The sequence below is a fragment of the Montipora capricornis genome, chromosome 12 (genome assembly GCF_036669925.1).
Source record: "Montipora capricornis isolate CH-2021 chromosome 12, ASM3666992v2, whole genome shotgun sequence".
NCBI lineage: Eukaryota > Metazoa > Cnidaria > Anthozoa > Scleractinia > Acroporidae > Montipora > Montipora capricornis.
The window spans coordinates 24,367,476-24,383,696 of NC_090894.1; the positions used below are offsets into that span (position 1 = coordinate 24,367,476).

The 16,221-nt window shown below is 38.0% G+C and overlaps 1 protein-coding gene and 1 long non-coding RNA gene across 8 annotated transcripts in view; one reads left to right on the forward strand and one right to left on the reverse strand.

Moving 5' to 3' along the window:
* LOC138027953 (uncharacterized) overlaps positions 1-15,467 on the reverse strand; it is a 50,055-nt gene extending 34,588 nt beyond the window's left edge. Inside the window, exon 1 of one of the 2 annotated variants that reach the window (XR_011127545.1) lies at positions 15,334-15,467. This is a non-coding gene — a long non-coding RNA (uncharacterized lncRNA). Of the gene's footprint in view, positions 1-15,224 lie in introns of both variants that reach the window. The other variant, XR_011127546.1, reaches the window with a different exon arrangement.
* The window catches only part of LOC138027949 (bone morphogenetic protein 2-like), a 52,105-nt gene that overhangs the window by 29,651 nt on the left and 6,233 nt on the right, over positions 1-16,221 (forward strand). The window contains exon 3 of one of the 6 annotated variants that reach the window (XM_068875582.1): positions 3,367-3,505. The exons of 1 other annotated variant lie outside the window; for it this stretch is intronic. The gene's annotated coding sequence lies outside the window, so the exon portion shown is untranslated. 4 more of the 6 variants (XM_068875583.1, XM_068875579.1, XM_068875587.1 and 1 more) reach the window with 4 other exon arrangements.

Consider the following 16,221-nt stretch of genomic DNA (forward strand, 5'->3'; position numbering starts at 1 on the left):
TAACCTACAATTCCTCGATTCGCCCTGACAAAGGGCTAACGCTCGAAACGTCAGATTTTAGAATCTCTGTACGGTGGCCAATTTACATTATCAACTCCGTTGATAAAACAAAATTTTTGTATACAAAGTTCCTAGGACCGTTAAATAAAGGTTTGCATTGTTTAGTGTTTTTCGATACCTTTGCCATGCCAAATGATGAAGGGCATAGCACTTGACGGAGGTGATGTGTTGGTGACCCACAACGCAAAGGTCAGTTCTGGAGATTTCGAGTTGAAATGAAGGGATCGTACATTGGTTGTTAGATTTCTCATTGTAACTGTCCTTTGGCAATACAAATTGTAGACATCAACAGCGAAGGAACATCCATCTTTGACTCGAGCCTGAGTTATAGCAGTGCAGTGCCCTTACTTATAAACACGATAGGAAGCTTGTTATTTGTCGGCTCTTAAAAGAAATCGAATTCATCCAAGGACGACTAATTAGGTTATGCCTTTCACGTTCACGTTTTTGATGAAACAGCGACGTGGAAAGCTTCCTATTGGCCAACTTCATGCCGGTAGAACTGATTATTCGAGCAGATAGTTCAGTGAAAAAAGTGACAGGCGTACCCCATTCGTATCCTCTCTATACACTTGCCAAGGGCGTTCAACGTTTTACCTTCAAAAGCAATTAATGACGAAAAATTTCCACAAGGTCAAGAAAAATCGAGTAACTCAATCCTCAAAATGATATCAAGTATTCGAAGCTAAAAGCAGATATCATCGAGCAATAATCATAACTCTGCACAGTTTCCGTTCTTTGCATTTTTGCCTCCTCAAGGTTTCGGTCCAGGTCAAAACCCGAAGAGGCAAGACGTGCAGAAAACCTCGCGAGGTGTTTTAGGAGTCACGTGGTAGAAACTCCCAAGGAGAACCAAATTGCTGTTCAGGTTAGCGATTAAAAAATCAAACATTGAAGTAGATCTGATGCAAATCGAGTTGCCTGGCTCAGAAATTAATTTTGTGCGGACACAAATCAGGAACAGGCCGCGAGTGACGATTTACAAGACGCAAATGGGAAACAGGGGCGACATGTTCAGCATATATTAATTTAAACATATCTCAACTGCCTCTCATGCTATCATTGGCGGGGGCAGATGTACTGAAAACTATTACTAGTTTAAGATTCAGTGATGTCCTCAGTCTACTCCTTAAAAAACCCGTACTGTTTTTTTCAATCTTTGGTCGTTTCCGTAGTTAAATGGCAATCCAAAAAGCCATACCGCCTGCAAAGCCTAATTGAACGCAGGTTGGTGTTTAACTGGAAAAGCTCACCCAGCTGCGAATGAATTCGGCCACTATTTAGAACACAAAATTTCCACAAGTGGCAGGCAAATGTGCCGAACCGCAAATGTGTTAAATTTTCCAAATCGAATATGTGGTGATATACACAATTAACGCATCAGCGCCATTTCGTCGTTTCTTGAACTAGAACTGCTATTTAACCAAACGCCTTTGTTGTAGATGAAACAAACTGTTTCGTTTTATGTTAGCATTGCAGTCCATAATACTTTTTGAAAAGCGAATTAAACCAACGCCAGGTGCACAGAGGTCATATATGCATTCTGGCATTCACTGACAAAAAATGTCGATTAACCCAAAAGCGATTTTCAAAGAATGCTTTGATGGGGAGTGCATTATTTTGAAACCCCTTCGGTAATGGGTGTTGGCCCTTTTTTGACAGATTATACTCAGCTCATTATGTTCGGTTTCAATTGTATTAAGTTTATACCGTACGATTATACGACTTGGGAAACTACTATTCTCGTGTCTCTTAACCATCTAGTCGATTTTTCACGCTCAAATTAGGTTCTATCCAGGGCCACCCAACGACCAATTTGTTGAATGTACTATTATACCCCAGTTGATAAAAGGAAATGTTATTAAGGCATTTTCGGGTGTTTTTCAGTGTTGCTGGGAAAATGTTATCTCTCCCTTTTTTCCAGGAAGACACACAAGAAATTTCCCAGCCAGCTAGATAAAATTGTTTGGTTTCCCAGCCAGCTGATCAAATTTATTTCCCAGCTAGGAATAAAATTAATTCTCAAGTTAATTAATTAATATATATGTAAATGAAAGGGATAATAATAATGATAATAACAATAACAATACTTACATTAATAATGATAGTGGAATAAATGACATAAGGTTTTTTAAAACATTTAAGAATAAAAATCAGCGATAAAAAACTTTTGCGACGTTTGGGAGACTCCATGTCTTCATTATTAAGCTAATAAAAAGACTGAGCTAGTGAAATATATACATAAGAGAAGTGTGAAAATATTTTTAAAATTCAAGTTTAAGCTAAAAGCATTTAAAAAATAGTTTGTAATACTACAAATAGAATTGAAACTTAAAGCACAAAATAATCCTGATTGTGTGTTAACTTTAGGTTGCAATCTCCTAATGAACAGCATCACGTAGATTGGGTAGTCGAGCATTGTGCGGCATTTAGAATGGTAGAGTGATCTTGTAATCGGATCTCTATCGGACCTTTATTCTTTCAATTCTCATAAACTCGAAAAACAAAGACCCATTCCGGGAATTGATTAAAACTGATCATTTTCCAGCTTTGAATGTACACTTTAATGGGACATTTTTGCATGATGACGCCATATGACTACAAGTACCAGAATCCTTCAGTTCTCGCTTGTCTCATGTTAATTAGAGCTATTGTTATTTTTACCCCACTGGGAATACAAAATTTAAATATGAAAAGAAAAACAAACTGAATTGTGGTAGTTGTAGTCAAATGACGCCATCGTGAAAATTGCCTGTTGAGAGATATCCGTAATTCTACCGGCTAAATGCATTGTTTAAAGAGCTCCTCCCATCTTAATTTTTATCGCCCAACCTTGAACTGAAAGACAATTTGTTTTGGTCAGGTGGGGTTCATGGATAGATGTCAGTGAATAAAAATTTGTGATACTTAAAACAATCTACATTAAATAGGCCATTTTACAGTTGTTTGCTCTGCGACCTAGCCTATGAATGGCTGCGAGGCTGCCGGTGACCTTGCATTGATACAGTCCCGACTGCTTTTATCATGCAAATTGTGTTGTTGTAATTCTAATTAGTCCGTATTAACATTATAAAAGCATGGAGGTTTGTATCAAAACAGGGTCACCGGCAGCCTCGCTTCCATTCGTAGGCCAGGTAACTTAGCTACAACTGTAAAATGGTCTATTACATCTAAAAACATATTTACATTAATATCTACTGGTTTCTAAATTAACTTGTTCAAAGCACTTCTTATGAAGTTGAACACTACTCTTCGAATTTGCAACTCAACACTCACAATATGTTCGTCTGTTTATTCATTATTCAGACACCTCAAGTCTGAAATTGCTGACTGATTGTTTGATACGACTGAGGTTGCGCAGTCCTAACTGCGCACACTGCTGAAGTTAACTCTTGAGAGGTGGTTTGCTTCACTACGTTTTACTAAATCGTTTGGATATTCCCAGGTAAGAACTATAAAAACTGTCCAAAAATGAATTTTGAGCTGCTGGGATCAATTGCACGGTGTTAATTTCTTGAAGAGTTGACAAATTTGGGTCATCTTTTTTATTTCAAAGCAGGAGCTATACGTAATTAGCTAAGAATATACTAGACAAGCTAGCATGCCGTTAAGAAAGGACCTCCTAGCATGCCATTACGAAAGGACCTCCACTGATACCGATTTATCTTGACATTCGCCAATTTTCTCGCCCTCCGAGAGAATACGATACACCAAAGTTTAGTTGCTGTCTAACTAATACTTCTAAAACTCATCTGATCTGATCAGCGCAGTGTCGAAGAATGACCCGATTGCGTGCATTTTAACGGTAATCCATAGCGATGGATTTCATCGCCATTCTTGGTTTTCCTTGCTGGCGTATTGTGCGGAAGCGTGGTTTGAGAGAGCCATCTCGATCGATTCATGGACAATTAAAACCATCTGTGCAATTTTGGTTGGTAGTTTCATTTTCTCAACTGCCATAATTAAGCGATCATGCCTTTTGCTTAGAGCCTTTATTAAGACATTTTGCCGTTTTATTACGGAATACTAGAAATATTGTCGTCCTCTTTCATAAAAAGCATACAGTCACGAGTTTAGAGGGAGCTAAGAGCAGATAACCGTGTTAGCAACTGCTTAAGTCCGATAAGGAAAACTCGAGATAAAATTGAATCATGGAATTTCTTATTTGGCCCTCGGCGTGAACTTTCTTCAAGAAAGATAAAATTTTGATGACATCGCACCAATCAATCCTATTATAAAACCACCCAAGTCCCATTATCCTGTTTTTTTCATTCATGTGGTACAAACATCTCAGTTTATCAGACTATTGTCTACTAAAAAGGAAATCTGAGAAACCAAAGCAAAGTTTAGCTGTAAAAAGGGTTTGATCAATAGAATGTCTCAAGTTTAAGTAGTTAACACTTTTGCCTTCTCGTCGCTTCTGCAGCACTTGAAGAGTTAACGAAATTACGTATAAAGCTGATTTGTATAAAAAGGTTACGTTGGTCAAAAAATGACAAATGACACCGTTGATCACTTTATGATGGAGGTCTTCCAGTTCGGCGGTACAAGTACTTATCTTTGCGGACTTCACGTGCATGAAGCCTACTAAAGCTGTGGGCACTGTACCGGTGAAGCTAGACCTCAAATATGTGATTAAGTCATGATCAACGAAAGATCACCATTCGGCAGTTTTAAATCACCATCCTTATATCAGTTTCCAACTTTCTAATTAATTCCATTCCCACTAGTCTCTGCAGGGTCTATGGTCGTTATGTCATCATTTTAAAATTTCTTCAACATCATGAGAGATCTTTATACCGTTTACAAAATGTATTCAATTTAATAGCAACTTTAGCTGTCATTTTCCAGTTAAAATTTATTTTACGAGGTACGGATGCTCTCTAGCTTTTTCGTGGTGCCTCAAACGGTACGTACGGTTTCGGAAAATAAAATGACCAAGATGTGAGTAATTAAAAGTGGATAGCTCCCTTTCACTTCCCCAATTAGTCACCTTTTCCGAAAGAAAATTGGCGGACAAGCTTTAAACAAGGGCAGCCAACGAGCAAATTAAGACAAAAGCCTTCGAGAGACATTTCTAGACTCCTTGTAATGTATAAAGGATGTCTGAAGAGATGTTTTTATCACCTAGAAGAATTTGATCTATTCGGATATCTTAGTTGAAAATTGAAGTGTCCGAAAATTTTAGGGAGCGATGCCTTCATTTCAGAAATTGCGAGCTGAACGTAACCTTTTAAGAACTTCCAAGCGAACCATTTGCTTATCCGAAACTGCCAGGTGACCTTTTCAAGTGCCAAAAATTGCAAAAATATCCCTTCCGAAAACAGACAAGGGCCTACTTTTTAGTTAAGAAATCTGTAGCTGTTTGGCAACGTAGAACCGAAATTCTTGGAACAGTTTGACTCTCCCAAACACATATTTCACCGAAGATTATCGTTGGGTGCCCCTGTTTGATTAAACGGTTCAACGAGAATAGCAGATTAAGGTAAGAAGTAAACTAATGCCAACCAAAATGCATGTTAGAGGCCAGGTGACAAGAAAAACGTCCTTGGTGTTGGCAGTTGTTGTATCTATCGCTCTTCTGTTGGATCACTGTCCGTGCTGAGCATTGTGACTTTGTGCGGGATTTCTCGGATCAAGTTGTCAGCAGTTCACATTCTGACTGAGATATCCTTGCTGTCGTTCTTATTCAGGTTTTTGCACACACTCGTTTCGACTTGTAATGAAAACTAATACAAATTTTCCACTTCCAATGATTTTTGAAAAGGGAAGACTGCTTTAAGGAGTGTAAAATTAATTTCTATTCAATTAATCACATTTCTAAACTTGAATCACGAATTTATTTTGAAATATCTTGAACTGCTGAGCAGGGAAACTTCCCTTACGTGATTTACGCATTCTTTTCAGAGCTACTCTATACTCCTTTGGCCTTTGTTGCAAAAATGGGGGAATGTCTAACCCTTGAGTTGAACTGAACCACACATGCTCATAGAGATTGTTTATCGCGATTTAACCTTCAAGTAGCCTGCGAACGCAAATACGTCTGCCTTCGCAGGCCAAACCTTCAAGATTACTGAATTGAAGATTAGGTCAGGTCAGGTAAAAATACGTCAATGATTTGAATGACTACTGACGTCAAAACCTGTTATACGTGCTGTTAATTGCCATTCACTTAAAACGAATAGAGATAAATCCTCACTGAGTAGTGTGCGACATGCTCAGAAATGGCCTTCGGACGAGGGCGTTGAGCATTTAAAATTATGCGTGGAGATTTGCATGGGTTATCTCCTTGCGTCGGTTACCTTTGTAAAACCTAATCTAAAGGCGATCAAAGCAGAGAAGTATCTAAATTCTAAGGAATCCAACCGATAACCTTTACACCACAGTTCAAGGGCCCCGAGGAATGATTTTTGGATAAAAAAAGGGTACTCAGTAATGGTCGAACATTCATTTAGCAAGTTAACGTCCACCGACCATCACTTTAAGCAGCGTTAAATAAGCAAATAAGGGCAATCCTTCTCCCCTTATTGCCTTTTTTGGTGAGTGTTTGTAGACCTAAATTGAAATATTGTGTGCAGTTTCCTTCTTGCTTTGCATAAAGAAAAATGCTGGTTGAATTTTCTCAGTAGTAGCTCTAACGTGCAGCCTGCTAGAGAGATTTGGTTACTTTCGTTAAGCTGTTGCTTAGGGTGGGTGGGTGAGTGTGTGTACGCCGCATGATATATGCATATTCATATTCATTTTCCTAGGCAAATAAGTGAATAATGTTAGATCCTTTGTCCAATTTGTTATATCTTCGCTGACTCGGTGATGCATTTCTAGTAAAATTGTCGCCGTAATGAGCACGCTTCTTTGAAAAAATAAATACTTGGCCCGCTTACAAAGGAAAATAATGCCTCTTTGACCCTATTGGCAAGTTGCTGGCATTACAGTGTAAAAGGGTAAGCCGATAAAGTTACTGTAACATTCTACAATGTTTAATTTGGTAAATACTCTGATTCTTTGGCCATCTCAGTTTTATCAGAAATAACACACAAACATTTTGAAATTTATTTATAAATTATGTCGTGTGTAAATAAATTCTACGGGTGCATTGATCTTAGAGTAATTTTTCAAAGCACTCGTTGTATTAAATCTTTCTTTCCTTACAAAGATAGACTTAGCCGTGACCAAATGGCTAAGATTGTATATAGAGCTGCCTGTTGGGACTGCGATGATTTTTATATCGGAAAAACTAAAAGACGATTGCATGACAAGAACTGAGCATTTTAAAGCATTTATTAATGGTCATCACACTTCGGCTCTTGCGGACCACGTTACATCAACTGGTCACGATTTAAAATGGGATCACTTTGAAATTTTAGCGAAAGCGCTATGTCATTCACTGCAAAATAAAGGAGACACTACTGATGGAAGATTTAAAGCCGACCTTAAATGAATATGTCAGCAGCGAAAAGCTGTGCCTTTATTAGTTTTTGTCACCTCTGCCGGTTACTTAATAGTTCATAGTTAATAAGTTAGTGATCCTGTATATTTAAACTCCAATTTTGTTAATAAACAGTCACTTCTGAAGATGTATGCAGAAGAATACGAAACGTCAAGTAAAAGATGATTTCAAGTATGCGTTTATATCTGATGTTTGTCACCGCTGTTTGTGTGTTATTTCTGTTTATTTGGTAAGATCTGCCATGGCATGCTGTTGTTGTTTTCCTTATGGCAAAAATCAGCCTTCTGTTCGAAGTATTTAAGCCGCTTTCTGAATGACTGCAGGTTTGAGTTCAATAAAAGCAGTTCAGCAGTGCATGGTGACCATACACAGTTGACTGTGCAATGGGCTTTGACAGCAGCTTTATATTGATATAACCGGTGAATAGTCCAGCTTATAAACAACCAGATCTCTTCATTACCTAAATCGCATTCTAACTGCACTCAACGGGGTCGGTTCTCCTTTATTTTGACGAAAAGGACATATTTTGTTAAGATGAGTGTTTAATTTCTGGGACATTTACCGGAAATAAAAATGCTATTGTAGATTTGTGTTTCCGTTAGGTAAAACCTTTGCGTTGGTACAGGCCGGCTTAACCCTGCAGGGCTACCATACAAGCCGTTTATGTACCTTGTTTTGAAGCCGGAGGAAATAGAAGTAAAATGACTTCAACATATCAACCCGGCGTATTTCAGAACCATGGATGCGACACAGTTTCTTCTCTGTACGTCTTGTCAGTTGACAGTTTAATAAAGTTCGCTCAGTGTGTTTTGTTTATTTATTCTTTTGGTAGGCGGTGGCCAACTCAAAAGCGTATGCTACTTTGGAAACCACACACACAATTGCAACTTACTTGAGTTATTTAATTATTCAGTAAAACCTAACTTTCATAACTTTTAATCAATACACCTCTTTTGTAAATAGTGTGAAATAAAAATGAACCATGGGAGCAAAGCCACACACGGTGCAGTTATTAACATCTTTCACCAAGCGTATTTCAACAATGAAAGAAAGAATTGGCTCAATAGCACATGCAATCGTTCCAAACTGAACACGTGATATTTTGCGTATACGGTAGTCAGGGATTACTTTTATTGGCATATGGCTATGATATAATGACCTCCGATTCTTCAGGACCCAAATAACTGTTATTCTGCCGCACTCAGTGTAGTTGTTTCTGTTTTTCTTTCTTTGCTTGCTTAATTACAAACTGGTCAATTACACACAATTTGCAAAAAACACCTTCGAAGAAAAAAATTGTGTAACAAGCCGCTCAGTCGCATTAGTTTCAATAGTTAACAACGCCAACCAAATATCCAGAGTGATAAAACCAAAATGCATTCGGATACGATGTTGTCAGTTTTATTGAAATCCGTTTTAACAAAATTGGCTACGAAATAAGATATTAAAGTACAAGTCCAGTTATCTTTTCTTAACATAAATATAAGCTTCTTCCTTTTTCCTATTTTCCGGAAACAAAGATTTCCGAATAAGGTAATAACAGTATACTGCGTCACAATGATCACAGATACGTTAAGTACTCGATAATGAAAAGACTGCAGATAGTATAATATCCTTGTTAAATGAAGATATGAATTAAGAGGTCCTTCGAGCAATGGCCAAGATCTAATCTTCATTTAGACTTTAACTTGGATGTTAGCTAACCTGGTAGGCTCAATAGCACCAAATTAAGAGATTCAGAGTCTATCATGTAGTTTCAAAGGAAAAACTGAAAAATTTGTAAGATTCTTGGGACAATCACTCATCTAACAGTTGACTGTTCACTGTTGATAAACCATTACCGTGTCCCCGAATGAAAATAACAGACCCGTCGCGTGGTTGTTAGAGGTGTGGTTAGCGCAAATCACTATCCTGTGGTTACCCCCAATTACTTTTGATAGCGCTTATCTACAGCACAGCGACTAATGCAGTGGATAGCTCTATCCAGATTTCAGAGAACTTGAGCAAGTTGTATACTTTTTTGATCATATAAAGATATAGTCTTGCGCGAAAGATAATAATGGACAACCGAAGATGGTAGTTGCTTTATTTCTGATAGGATTGTCATCAAGCTTTGATCCCGCTGACGTCAACGGGCGTGAAATGAATAAATTAAATTAAAGCTGTTAAGCTATAGATTTACGTGTGAAATCCGTCATCAACATGCGTGTGTGCTCAAAATGAAGCCTTTCTTGCCACGATATGGTTGATAACATATCCATCCACCATTATGAAGCAACTTCTTTTGTAAATCTTATTCTCTTTTTTATTCTGAGGCAGACATTACATTATCACTGACGATTAGAGCGATTAGAGGTAAGACTTTCATGAATTATCCAAAATCAAAGTAGGGGGGTTCCTGCATTACCATCAAGATTGATGGGTTTCGGCAAAGGCTATCAGAATTTTATCATAGTTTTAAACTGAGTGGTTGCTCGGTCACTTGGCCTACCATCGAAAGACCGCCTCGAGAGACTTCAATGTAAGCTTCAATCGGATTTAAAAAATGAGACTTCGCTATATCAGTCAAGTAGATAGTATAATTTTCACTTGCTGTTGAATTGATCCATGCAGTAATGGAATACCAATATCACATTCAACGAGACAGCGAGCCCGAGCATTCTTTGAAAAAAAAAACACTAATCAATGTTTGCTTTGTAACAGTGAGACTGAGGTTGCTGTTCGTCCTTCTTTCTAAGTGTTTTGTATACTCCGCGAAGTTCCCCACGTTCTCGCGAAAAGTTATTAAGGGGTACGAGTGTGGAAGCAGAAAACGTATGAACAAAAAAAAAACCGGTTGATTACTTACTTATGCATGCATTTCATGAGTAGGACGTGGTGTTCATTCAAAGTTTGCCAAAAATCGCGCTTGACGAAAGAGAGAGCAACGCGAACGACAGTTAAATCTGTGGTAAGCATAGTGTTAAAGGTGCCTATTTTTGCGAGGGTAACGCGTGCCAGTGAACTGATAAACTTGTGGCCCTCAATGCGTCCCCCCTTCCTCTGCTAATGCTCCGTTTTAAGGGAAATCAAAACTACAGCTACACGGATCAGACTGAGGAAAATCGCCGAAATCAGCAGACGTCAATGGGATGAGACGGAGATCGAACTGACGTCCTCCAGCTCAGAAGGCTGCGTACTAACCGAGTGAACTACGCCTGTCTTTCTGTTATTTAAACAAGCTTACCAAAATTCAGACGCAAAATTTGATTACATAATGATTTTATTTTATATTCTCAAGTTTGTCTGTCGCAGATGCTCTTTATACTACTTATACTACTCTTCGTGCCACGCATGCCTGTCGGCAAAATGATGATGTTTTTGCGGAATATTCAGGGCTATATTGACCTTTCTTTTGCGTGGCTCCAACGCAACTGATATGATTCCTTCGCACGGCTGTGTTTGTGTGAACGTCGAACATTTTAGCTGAACATTCCTACTTTGTTTAGGCATAAAGATGATCTAAATATAGTAGCCTTTTTGGTTACCCAGGGAGAAAACAGGGCACTAAAAGAATTAAAAGAATCTGCCCTGGCGATCGCCGCTTAAAACTTCCCTAGCGGAAATGAATTTTAAAAACTCAGTTTTGTATCAGAATGGTCGCTCCTTCCGGTTGCATTCAGCAGACAATAAAAAATTAAAGAGATTGCGTCCAAGGACACCAAAGGAATTTACAATGATTCTCAGCAGGCTTAAGTCGGCTTCCAGTTAATCGCGCTATCTTGACGACTTTTAAAGAAGCAAAAAGCCCCACTCATGTCCTAGCAGATTACTTTTTTTTTTCTTAATAGTATTTATTCCAGCAACGGCTATTTACTCAATGGTTTTGTTTCGTTACAAAAAGTGTCGAACGACTTAGACATTAACTGAGCTTTACCGTTTTTTTGTGTGTCAAACTGAGGAGGGAGCAACAGTAAATCTAACAATGCACAATATTTCAGTTTTTGGTGAAATTTTAACCAATTAATCGAAAAAAACGACATTTGATGTGAGAGCATGCATTCTCAAACTTCCTACTCACTCGGGAATTTTAAGCAACCATAACACCTAAAAGACTTTGTTTACAAATTTCCTTAATTCCTCAACCACAGACCTGTATTTTGACCTCCAAGTCCTTAAGATTGTTACATTTCTCACAGATTTGTTACAGTTTTCTCTTAATATCTCTTTGGACTCACTGCTTGGTGAGATTAAACATGGGGATGCCCTCAGTATTTGACACGATAACCACAGCACTAAGTCGCAAGTAAATATCTTGGTGGAAAACTTGTTCTTCAGTGGTATGACCATGCAATTCAACGGGAAATGTAGGTCATTGAAATAGAGGAAATAGCAAATACATAACGGTTGCCACCCAATCTTGACATGGATCACACACCCATCTTCAGAAGATTAAGTCGAGGAATTTGCAGCATTTGGATCAAACTTAAAATAAATCCTAATTCTTGTGATTAATGTCCATTGTCACGGTAATATTGAAGGATTATTCAGTTAAGTGTTAAGGGAATATAAACCAATTTAAAAGAATCCCATTGGTCTTCGTCCTTCAAGTTACAGTTCTTTTTAGATTCTTTGACAGACACTGTGATGTCACCGCAGTAATGTCACCGCGGGCATCATATCAAGGCTGCCCCCTCAAACTGTTACCCCTGTCTATTCTGTAGGGGGTTAATGGTCCCAATAAAGCATCTTAGCCATTAGATGCTACTGTATTTCTCGCTAGGAATGAAATCAAGTCGTTTCGGCTTAACAGCGTCAGAACAGACAGCTTGTTACTCCGTCAACTTACCTTTAGCAATAGTCAAGTTTGCAGCCGATCGGTAAGTGTATTTATTTATAGTCAATTTCCGATTTTCTAAACCGTAAAAAACTTTTCGTGTTAGCACTTCAACCGAGTTCGCAGATAAAGTAATGAATTTCTTGCTTATTTCAAGCAGTCACCAATCTAGACCTCAGTATGCTGTTTTCCCTTTCAATTTGAAAGCTCGGAATTTTGGTGCATCGTGTTTTTATACTTCTGAGCTATTCAATCATATTTTTGGCTTGTTACACTCAACACCTTCAACTAGCCGACGCCATCGAAATGCAGGAAAGATGATCAATTAATTATTATAGTAGAGAATTTGCAAGGCTAATTTTGAGTTTACTCTCTTGAATTCTCATCCCTCGAGCATCACTTTGAACGTTGCATTTACTTTGCATGCATTCAAAGAACATATGGTCAAGACCCAGAGTTTTTGCCCCCCACACGAAGGCAGCATGAAGGAAATAACCACTACTGGCTTTTATCAATTAAATTGCATGTGGCGAACCCGAGGTGATAAGCTAGTTTAGTTGTTCATCTTTGTAGAGAAGGAACTGCGCTTGAGGTGATTAGCTGCACGTAATTACCGTCGATTTTTTTTCAGATAGCTTATCGTCAATCAATCTGACTTGTAGCTGCAGAAAGTACATTTAATTTGGAAAAATACATTTCATTAAACATTCATAGTGGACACTGAAATGTTAGAGACGACCCACATGTATAAAAAGTGGGAAGCGGTCGATGCCTTAGTAAAGGTTTGGAGATTTCGAATTGGATATTTGCTTGAGTAAAGCCAACTGAGTATTTTCCAACTGAAGGATTGAAATCTGGCCGATTTACGCATAAAAGAAATCTAACAGTTATTTCCCTATCTGCGTATGAAAATGGCACTTTCTTTCATAGTCTTAGCATCAATTTTCGTCATAATTTTTATTATTTTTATTATGTTATTAAATAACTCATGTTTAACTTCAATTCCTAATTTACCCACACTTTTCGATTCATCGAAGTTTCCTTGAGTTTAACGCATTTAAAATCTTCCTGATTGTTCATTGCAAGTCAAGTTTTATTAAAGGGTTATTTTTATTATTTCGCACGCATTGCAGCGACCGCGCAGAACAATCATTGTATATAGGAAGTGTTAAAAGCATTTGATTCAAATGTAAACACTTGTAAACCTTCTCTTTCCATCTAAGACAACTCATCTTTACTACCGCTTTTAACTTATTAGATTGCTAAAAGTATTTATTCCATAGATTTGTCGACGTTTCACTGACGAATAAGCATTTCCCAAATCTTCTAGTAGCCTGATTTTATCTATCAGCACTTCTTTCGAATTGTGCTAAACAGCGTTGGCCTTTATTCTTCTTAGTGTGAAATAAGGAACGAATATGAGCGGCGTGGCCAGGAAAAACAATGTTAGTTGGCGGTGATAGTTTCATTTTATTGACCAAACTTCACAGTTCTATCTCATGATACTAGTAGCAATGCTCAAGACCATTTTTTTAGTATTTACAAACCTAGACTAGTCCAAAGTTCAAATTGATTCACGGCTACTTCTGCCCCTTAATAATGTGCCAAGTCTTTAACCTAAGTTTTTTAGCGTTTAGGCTAAAAACATTTAGAGCATGTTTCGTGATTCTTGTAAACGGGTATTGCACCATTGATTCTTCCAAGGTAATAAACACATTATAGAACTGTTTAGAAGGCTTCTTACAGAGAGAGGTCAAAACCACTAGGGTTCAGTGTTACTGAAAACATTATTTTGATACTTTCGACCAATTCATTTCTTCCCACCTTTGAAACTGAACCTGTGACAAAATCAGAAGCTTTCTTCCATCTTCAATTTGCTAATCCTATAATATCTCCGATATTGGCACATCTAAAGCTTTTAGTAGCGATTATTTTGAGACTTGAATCTTTGATCTCACTCTCGCCGTACGATGAATACACTGGCAATTATGTAATTAAAGTGTTGTGCTCTCCTAAAATAACCATTTTGCACTCTGCGGGGTTTTCCTGGTCTAATTATCGCAACAGCATTATTGTTTTGCCTTCCTTTGTTTCCACCATCATAGGTGCAATTTAACAACCCTTATACCATTGTTCTTTAAATTTCTCTTTTCAGCAACCGCTATTGATTCGCCTTTTCTTTTTAAAATCACTGAATCGGGCCAGCTTGAAAACAACTTGCCGATTTATTGATGAGCTATTCCCAGTGGAAATTACCTTCGTGGGGGCTTGTGCAGGCATACTGTTAAACAATGTGTAATTACAAGTTAATCTCCAAAGGAAAATACGAAGCATTGGTCACAAAGCACAAGCTTTACCAGCCTCACGGTGCGGGCGAAAAACCTTCCGCCCTTGTCAGAGTCGTCAGAGGTTACGACTTGCAAAGTTAGGTCTTTAAGTTTGTCTCAGATTCCTCGATAAAAAAGCGACGATTCCGGCATGCTTCAACTGGTGGAAAACTTTAACAAAATGGGTTGATGATTAAAGTTGTCACTTTGAGTCTTGCTCTTCGTGATGGCACAGTACTTTGGTTCACAAGATTTCGTCATAACATAGTTATTACGAATATAGTTAAAATTCCTCCCGCCAGTAAAACGTTGGAACTGTATTTTATATTCGGTTAAAGTTATTGGTACACTATCGCAAAGAATTGCGGCTGCCAACAACTGAACAGACGACGACGTGGTTAAGGAAAATAAATTACATAATTGTATGGCACAAAAATGGTTGTAAGTAAGACGTCACTTGTCTCCGTTAACCGTCACGAGGCTAGATGACAAACCTGCAACCTTTAATTAAAAGATCCCGGCTATGTCTTGCATGTGTAAAGAATACTTTTATACCCTGAATACAATTGTTTACCTTGGTTTACTTGACAGTTCTCTTTGGCCCCCAGCGTGTTTGTGTTGTCGAATAATTGTAAATTAGTTGCTTTGTTCAAAGTCAATCTTTGAGGACAGAGTTAACTAACCTTCGGAACTGAGACGTTCCGTTGTTTGGGCAGATCAATCAACTCGTTGACGGTAAGATTTGATGTACTCGGTTCTTTTAACGTTACTTTGTAGGCCACGATGTTCAACAAACCAAGTTTCTCTAAAATTCGCCAGTGGATCGCACAAAACTGAATCGAGACGTGCGCAGAAAACAATTCTGTCAGTATCACGCTACTGGCTAAACGGAACCAGTTCTGACCACTGAAGTTCGAGAGTTGGATGGCGTTGTCAGTAATTGACTACAGAAATGTCATTATCATACAGTACGTACTGCAGTCAACATAATGCAAGCCTGTGTAGCTCCGTGTTTGAAATATTTGTGTGGGTTGAAGATACTTCCAGACTTCTTCCTTAAGCTTCTCAGCTTGGGTTGAATAAGCCGTGTGTTACCAACACCTTGCTGTTCCCGGCACTTTTTACGTTTCTAATTATAGACCAACAGCTTTTTAAGTTCGAAATAACCATGAAAAATTAACATTTACCTAGCTAACTGCATGAAAAAACTATTTTGAAACTTACATTTTACATCTGGTCTGGCATCGTTTGAATTCAACAATTTTAAGCTTGGTCATCAGAGGAAACGCGATCAGGAACGTCATTTTTTCGTTGTTTCAGTTTTTCGATTTCATCCTGTTAATCTTTGAGTTGATTGAATTTTATAGCTATAAATGGCGTCGACTAACAAGATTATGCGAATTTTAAAGGCTACCTTTTCAAAACTGCAGTCTGTGCGCTAACAAAGGGTACATCTTTAGGAATTTTACAGTTTGGCACTGTTTCCTTTTGAGTGTCGTGGCTGCTTAATTGCGAGAACTGTAAAATTTATTGCCAAAAATCAAAGTAGAGGATAATTTTGTCAACTTCAA